Genomic DNA, 7567 nt, shown 5'->3' on the forward strand with positions numbered 1-7567 from the left:
GACCAGGAGACCTGGCTTCTTGAGAGTTAATGCCATGGCAGTGTGAGACAGCCTTGAGTAAGAAGGATGCAGCCTCCAAAATACCTTCGCGCTTTCCAGTGGTAAAGAACTCACCTGCCCGTGCAGGAGACCTAATGAGATGTTGATGTGATCCCTGGGTTGGGAAGATCTCCTGGGGAAGGGCATGACAACCCACCCCAGTATTCTTGCCTGGAGAATCCCATGGACAGAGGAGCCTGGTGGGCTATGATCCGTAGGGTCACAAAGAGTCAGACAAGACTCAAGCATCTTAGCAGTCACACACACTTACTAGATAAAGTAAGTCCAAGGCCTGTTTATATACAATAGTAAACTATGATTGGTGTACTATATATTTAAAGGTTAAAAAAAATGAAACTTCAAGAATATGTGACAAAGAATATAGGTAGCCAACAAATCCTAAAATATTTACTCTCTGTATCTTTATAGAAAATGTTTACAGACTCCTGGTCTATTTAACTCTTCTGTGTCTTTAGTTGAGAGAAGAAGAAAACGATTTTCTACAGGAAGTCTGGCCAATTTGAGATGGTCAATTCTAGATGATAGCTGAAGTCATTTTTGCTACTCTAAACGGAGTTGGCTCTCAGGTTGTATGTGTACATTCCTTCATTTATTTTCTAATATGCTTTATTTTAAAAGGCTTGATGATTGTAAATACATATAACACAAAGATAACATCAAAAATAGTAAAACAAGAATAAAAGAAAAACAGTAAGGTGAGATTTAGAAGCCAAGTACAATAGTGTTATATAGGAGTAATTATACTTCACAGTGCTCCAAATTTATTGGTATAATTTGACTATTTCTAGATCCTGTGAAGTTAAATGATCATAATAAATGTTTCAAGAAATATTACTTGCTCCAAATAACTTATGTTGTCTAGACAGGTATTTTATAGAGGATTTGTTATTAAAATAATTACATGTACATTTTTTCTGAGTTGCACTTTAATAACATTCTGTTTTATGTAATCAAAAGAAAGATATCTTCACTGATATTATCTTGAAATGCTTCTTTTTGTTTCTCCCTTTCAAAATTTCTAGTTGCATGTTACCAAGGTTTGCCGTAAATAAACTATATTTTCTTATGTGAACTAATGAACTAAAATTGAGACTGCCAGATATAACAGGTCTCTGAAACCTGAAATTACATAGGAACTGCAGGAAAAAAAATCTAATGTCTTAAACATCATTCTGTTGTCAAAAAGAAAGGTCATTATCTAGAGGAAGCTTTTTTATGTAGTTAATACAATAGCTTTATTGCTTGAGTACAGTAGATAAATTTATGCAACTATAGCAGAGGCTGTTTATGACTCATATTTCCAATTGAGAAAGACTCGTTTGGTCTTATAATATTGAGCCAACGGTGAATATGGCTCTCAGTCAGAATCAGGTGGAATATAGCATCTTTATCCTTTTGGTTCCTCTAAAGATGCTTTCCAACAGTAACGGCTGTATTAATTAAATGCTAAAGATCCTCAGGAAGATCAGGAGCAAGTCCTTTGGACTTAAGAGTTCTCAAGATTTAATTGCCTGTCACAAAACGTACTGCTGTAACACCATGTGAGTCTCTCCGGTCACACCTATTTGTGAGGGAGTCAGGCCCTTCTTGGGTTTTCCAGGTGGCACTAGTGGCAAAGAACCTACCTTCCAGTGCAGGAGACATAGAGATGTAGGTTCGATCCCTGGGTCAGGAAGATCCCCTGGAGGAGGGCATTGCAACCATTCCAGTATTCTTCCCTGGAGAATCCCATGGACAGAGGAGCCTAGCAGGCTACAGTTCATAGGGTCGCACAGAGTTGGACATGACTGAAGCGACTCAGCAAGTAGCACACAGGCCCTTCTTGGCCAGTTTGTAGATCTGTCCTTCCCATTGTCAGAGGTCAGCTTTAGCCAGGTGGAGATGCTGTGGTTGTCTGGCAGAGTCCACTGGGACAGGCCCTTCCTGGGAGTGTGCATAGGACCCATGATCATGGCAGTGTGGTAGCAAAAGGAGAGGAGAGAAAGTTTTTAGAGTCCTATTCCTTTTTGAAACATTTGAACAGATATCAAATTCCATCCATCAGTTTTATTATCAAATCCTTCCATTGCAACAGAAAATTGTTCCAAATTAGTTTTCATGATAAAGATTATAATAGTGAATAAAATGCAATGCTAAAAGTATTATGTGAGTAAAAGTAATAAAAATGGTATCCAGACCCATCTTAAGTTTCAGTAAATCATATCCAACAATTCATTTCCCTTGAATATGAGAACTGTGATTTTATCCTTCCCTATGGACTGTTTTGCCAGTGTTCAATAGAAAAAAAAATGCACTAAAATTTAAGAAAAAGGTATAACCCAAGTGAGGAAGCTATAGACAACAAATAACTAAATCAAGTTACATATAAGAATGAGATACTTAATATAAGAGTTACAATGAACTAAAGGAAAGTAGACCACATTATTGAAGAAGGAAATGGCAACTCACTCCAGTATTCTTGCCTGGAGAATCCCATGGACAGAGGAGCCTTGGTGGGCTGCTGTCCATGGGGTCGCACAGGGTCAGACACGACTGAAGCGACTTAGCATGCATGCATGTGTTGGAGAAGGAAATGGCAACCCACTCCAGTATTCTTGCCTGGAGAATCCCAGGGACAGAGGAGCCTGGTGGGCTGCCATCCATGGGTTGCACAGTGTCGGACACGACTGAAGCGACTTAGCAGCAGCAGCAGCAACAGCAGACCACATTATAAAATAAAATACGTTAACAAGTGAAAGGAGGAGTATCATTATTCATGGTGAGTCACTACCAAAGTAATGTTATGATACATCGTGAGTAGCTGTCAAAGTCAGGTATCAACACCTTGTAGGGTTTTCTTTGTACTGCTTGATAAGTAAATGATATATCTCTAAGAAAAGTATATAGTAAAAGAAGTCATAAGACACGAAGATTTCCCTCATGTCTTAGACAGGAAAAAATAATACATTTTCTGGAGAAGAAAAAACAATTATTGTCAAATTTGAATAAAACCTGAAGTTCAGATGGATTAGTGGTAACTTCGATTTCCTGTCTAAGAGCTAGGAAGTCCTTGATAATGATGTACCAGGGTCTGATTGGAAGAGTATCTCAGAACTAATCCCTTTTTAGACTTCCTTAGCCTTTCAGCCTCTTGGTTGCCTTTTGTTCAGTTGTTAAGTGGTGTCCAGCTCTTCATGACTCCACGGACTGCAGCATGCCAGGCCTCCCTGTCCTTCACTATCCCTCAGTGTTTGCTCAAATTCATGTCTATTGAGTCAGTGATACCATCCAACCATCTCATCTTCTGTCACCTCTGATCACCTTTACCAGTATCAAAAGTTGTGAGATTTGGGCAACTTCAGTATGACTCCTAAATTTAAATCCTAGCAGGTATTCAACTTGATGTGTGTCCTTCTGTTGTTTAGTCGCTAAGTTGTATCCAACTTATTTGCGACCGCATGGACTATAGCCAGCCAATTCCTCTGTCTATGGAATTGCCCATAGACAGGCAAGAATATAGGCAAGATTACTGGCGTCGGTTGCCATTTCCTTCTCCAGAGGATCTTGCCGACCCAGGGATTGAACCCATGTCTCTTACATTAGCAGGCAGACTCTTTACCACTGAGCAACCAGGGAAGCATGTGTTCTTTAGGAAGGCGGAATTCTTTCAGTTGTTTTATTTCCTATTTAGAAAGGTGGCAATTTACCCTGAAAACAGTTTGTAGAAATAATGAAAAATAACTGCTCAATATTGTCCATATATATTTTATATAAATATGCCTTGTACCCTAAAAAGCCCCCCAAGCTAGTCAGGAGGAGAAGGGGATGACAGAGGATGAGATGTTTGGATGGCATCACTTGATGAACATGAGTTTGAGCAAGCTCTGGGAGTTGGCGATGCACAGGGAAGCCTGGTGTGCTGCAGTCCACGGGGTCTCAAAGAATCAGACATGACTGAGCGACTGAACTGAATGACACTAGTCTTCTGTTATTTAAGTGCATAGAGTATATGTGTTATTCTGACATTAACTGGTCTTATATTTATTATTTGTATTATTATTTACATTTATTTTTAATGCATTATTCTTACATTAAATAGTTACCTCTCAAGAGGTATGGTTTTAAGATTTCTCTGAAAACGGATAGAACTGAACCCAGGAATCACCTTCATCCATATAATTTCATGAAAAATATGTTTACTATCAGTTTCTAAAAATTAATTTTTTGCTGTGTTATAGAAATTTTAAAGCATACCTATAGATCTGTATAAATTCTATGGTAGTATTCCGTGTAGGTAGTCACTGTTCTGTTATATAGATTTTATTCATTCAAGTGAACAAATGAACATTACCTTAAACTTTTTCCACAAGTTCTCTTTAGAGGTACAAATGCAAGAATCCTATCCTTTTGAAGAAAGTTAAAGTAGACATTGTTTGTGCTCAATAACATTATATTTCTGTATCTGAAATTCATAGCTTATTTATCGTCAACAACTGAATCTGATTATGCTTCCTTAAATCCATCAAGAGTAACTTATGGCATCAGTAAGGAAGTGATGGGGTGTGGGGGGGTGGTCAGGTGTTATAAGAAAGTTTTATTTTTTCCAATCAAATTTCAGATTTCTGTGACCTACAGTCATCACTCTTTAAGTCTTTTTGTTTGCTACAAATTTTCAATCTTTATTTTTGATATGGAATTGGAAAACAAAGAATATAAAACACATTGCTTTGGAAATAATCTCTGGACTGTTTTTAAAGTAAAATTTGTGCTGGGTTACTTTTTCGTGAGGCTTCTTCCCTGATAGTTCAATTGGTAAGGAATCCAGCTGCAATGCAGACTTTGATTCGATCCCTGAGTCGGGAAGATCCCCTGGAGAAGGGATAGGCTACCCACTCCAGTATTCTTGGGCTTCCCTTGTGGCTCAGCTGGTAAAGAATCCTCCTGCAATGTGGGAAACCTGATTCGATCCCTGGGTTGTGAAGATCCCCTAGAGAACAGAGAGGGGTTTCCCTAGTGGCTCAGATGGTAAAGAATCCTCTTGCAATGTAGGAAACCTAGGTTTGATCCATGGGTTGGGAAGATCCCCTGGATAAGGGAAAGAAAGGCTACCCACTCCAGTATTCTGGCCTAGAGAATTCTGTGGACTGGTGGATTGTACTAGCCCACTGAGTCACAAAGAGTCAGACACAACTGAGTGACTTTCACTTTCATTTTTTAGTCATGTTGTCAATATGCAAAGTATAATTAGTAATACACATTTCATTTACTCTGCAGAGATCATATCACCTTTGTTACTGTAATATATCTTGTGCCCTGATTAATTATTTTTATTTGCTCATCCTGCAGTATGGTTGGGACTTTGAAAACAGTCAGTCTTTGTCAAAAGAATTTTGGAAAAAGTCAAGTATCACACTAACTGAATTGGTTGCTTACAATTTAACAAATATCTAGGAAGACTACTAAGTGTCAGAATTTGGGCCAGGAGTTTTCACTTATTTTGACTAATTTTACCAATCATAATACCTTTCAGATAACAGATGTTGTGTTAATTCCTGTGAAGAAATCCAAACTCAAAAAGGTAATTTTGTTACCGTAATAAATGACATTATCTGGATTTGTTGGCAAATCTTTAAGTCTTGTGTACTTGCCATGATTTTATAATAATTCACAATAGATTAAAAATATAAAATACTGCAATTATAATTCAAAATAGATTGAAAATATAAGCTACTTCAATTGCTGCAAGCTTTGTGTCTTTAGAGGAGATAGATGTTTAAGTTTCTGAGGGAAAGAACAGACCGTTTTTCTTTATTGTCCTTGAAAGAGAATAAAACAATAGGGACAAAAATTTGTTCTATTATCTAATGAATATTTTATAGACGAAAACCTTTACATTTTGCAGAATATGAATCAAACCAACAGGGCCACATGAGACTTCTGAGAGCAGGAGGCAAGAGAATGCAGTAAAGTATGACAAGGTAAGATGGCAAACCTTCATATGACCATAAGGGTGAGAGAGTGTCATCATCAGGGTAGGTAAGCGGTTGAGTTGTCATAGATGGCTGAATTACAAAATAAGCATCATTTGTAAAGCCATGATGATTGCCCTGACATAGCTAGGCCAGGGTGTCCTCACTCATGAGAGATAATTAGTAGTTGCAGATGACAGACTTGGATCTTGTTTTCCCCAAGATGCTCCAGAATGGTGTGTGGAGGTCCCAGTGAATTCAGAGAAAATGTGATTCTCAATTAAATACCTTTGCAATATTTTCCTGTAATTTATCACAATAACTTACAGAAATAATTAATTGCAGCTATAGCTATGTACATGTCTATGGCAATTTAAGAAAGTAATGATTTTCCAAAACTATTGAATGATATATAAATTACACATATCAAGTTTCTTCAGATATCTGGTTCAAGGGCCTTGCTGTTGCTTCGTAGGCATCAACCACAGTCTCTTCATCAGGATCCTACTTGAACTCTCCCTGCTGAAATATATTTGCAGCTCTAATGGATTTTTTTCAGTTCACTTCTGGAAAGAAACGGAAAAGCTGATGAAAACTGTATCATTTTCAATTTTTAAAATGGCTTTTAGTTCCATGCTAATAAATTTTGAGTCCATAGTTCATAAGTTTTGGTTTAAGCACATAATTCTTATTTTGTTTACTGTCTCAAGAGTCTTAGCATAAAATGCTACTTTCATCATTCTAGACTCTTAAGAAAAATTACCTGTCAGCTTGAATTAAAGATAGTTTTTAAAAATATGTATTTTAAGAAAAGCCTCTCATTCCAAAGTACTAAACAAACCACCACCCTCTGTTCATATACTTTAAATTGTACATAGGAAGATAAAAATACAAGTAATGAAGAGTATATATTTCTATTTAGTGATTACATATTGCTATATGAAGAATTTTGTTATAAGCAGTGTTAACAATAAAAATCATGGAAAACACATGAGAGGGCATGGTGGTGTAGTGAAATGTGCAGAATCTAGGCCGTGGATCATTCTAGAATAATCTCTGTTAATCTCTGGTTATGGGCTTCAATGCGTCATTTAATCTGTATCTTTTTTTTTTTTAATGAGTTTATCCATTGTTCCCCAAAACCTCCTCCCATCCAGCCTGGCACATAACATTGAGCAGAGTTTCATGTGCTGTACAATAGGTCTTTGTTGTTTATCCATTTTAAATATAGCAATGTGTACATGACCTTCCTATAGTTCCTAACTATCCCTTCCCCGCCACCCCCATCTCCGGCAGCTATAAATTCATTTTCTAAGTCTGGGAGTCTCTCTCTGTTAAATATAAGTTCATTTGTATCATTTGTTTTCAAATTCCAAGTATGGGGGTATCATATGATATTTCTCCTGTTCTGTCTGACTTACTTCACTCAGTATGACACTCTCTAGTTTTCATCCATGTTGCCCAAATGGCATTGTTTCATTCTTTCAATGGCTGAGTAAAATTCCATCGTATATATGTACCACATCTTTATCCAGTCCCCTGTCAATGGACTTTTAGGT

General features: G+C 37.2%; 1 pseudogene; it reads right to left on the reverse strand.

The window, feature by feature from the left end:
* Positions 1-1321: 1321 nt before the first annotated feature.
* LOC122674326 lies at positions 1322-2006 on the reverse strand (annotated as a pseudogene).
* Positions 2007-7567: the final 5561 nt, after the last annotated feature.

This window comes from Cervus elaphus, chromosome 18 (genome assembly GCF_910594005.1).
Source record: "Cervus elaphus chromosome 18, mCerEla1.1, whole genome shotgun sequence".
Taxonomy (NCBI): Eukaryota; Metazoa; Chordata; class Mammalia; order Artiodactyla; family Cervidae; genus Cervus; species Cervus elaphus.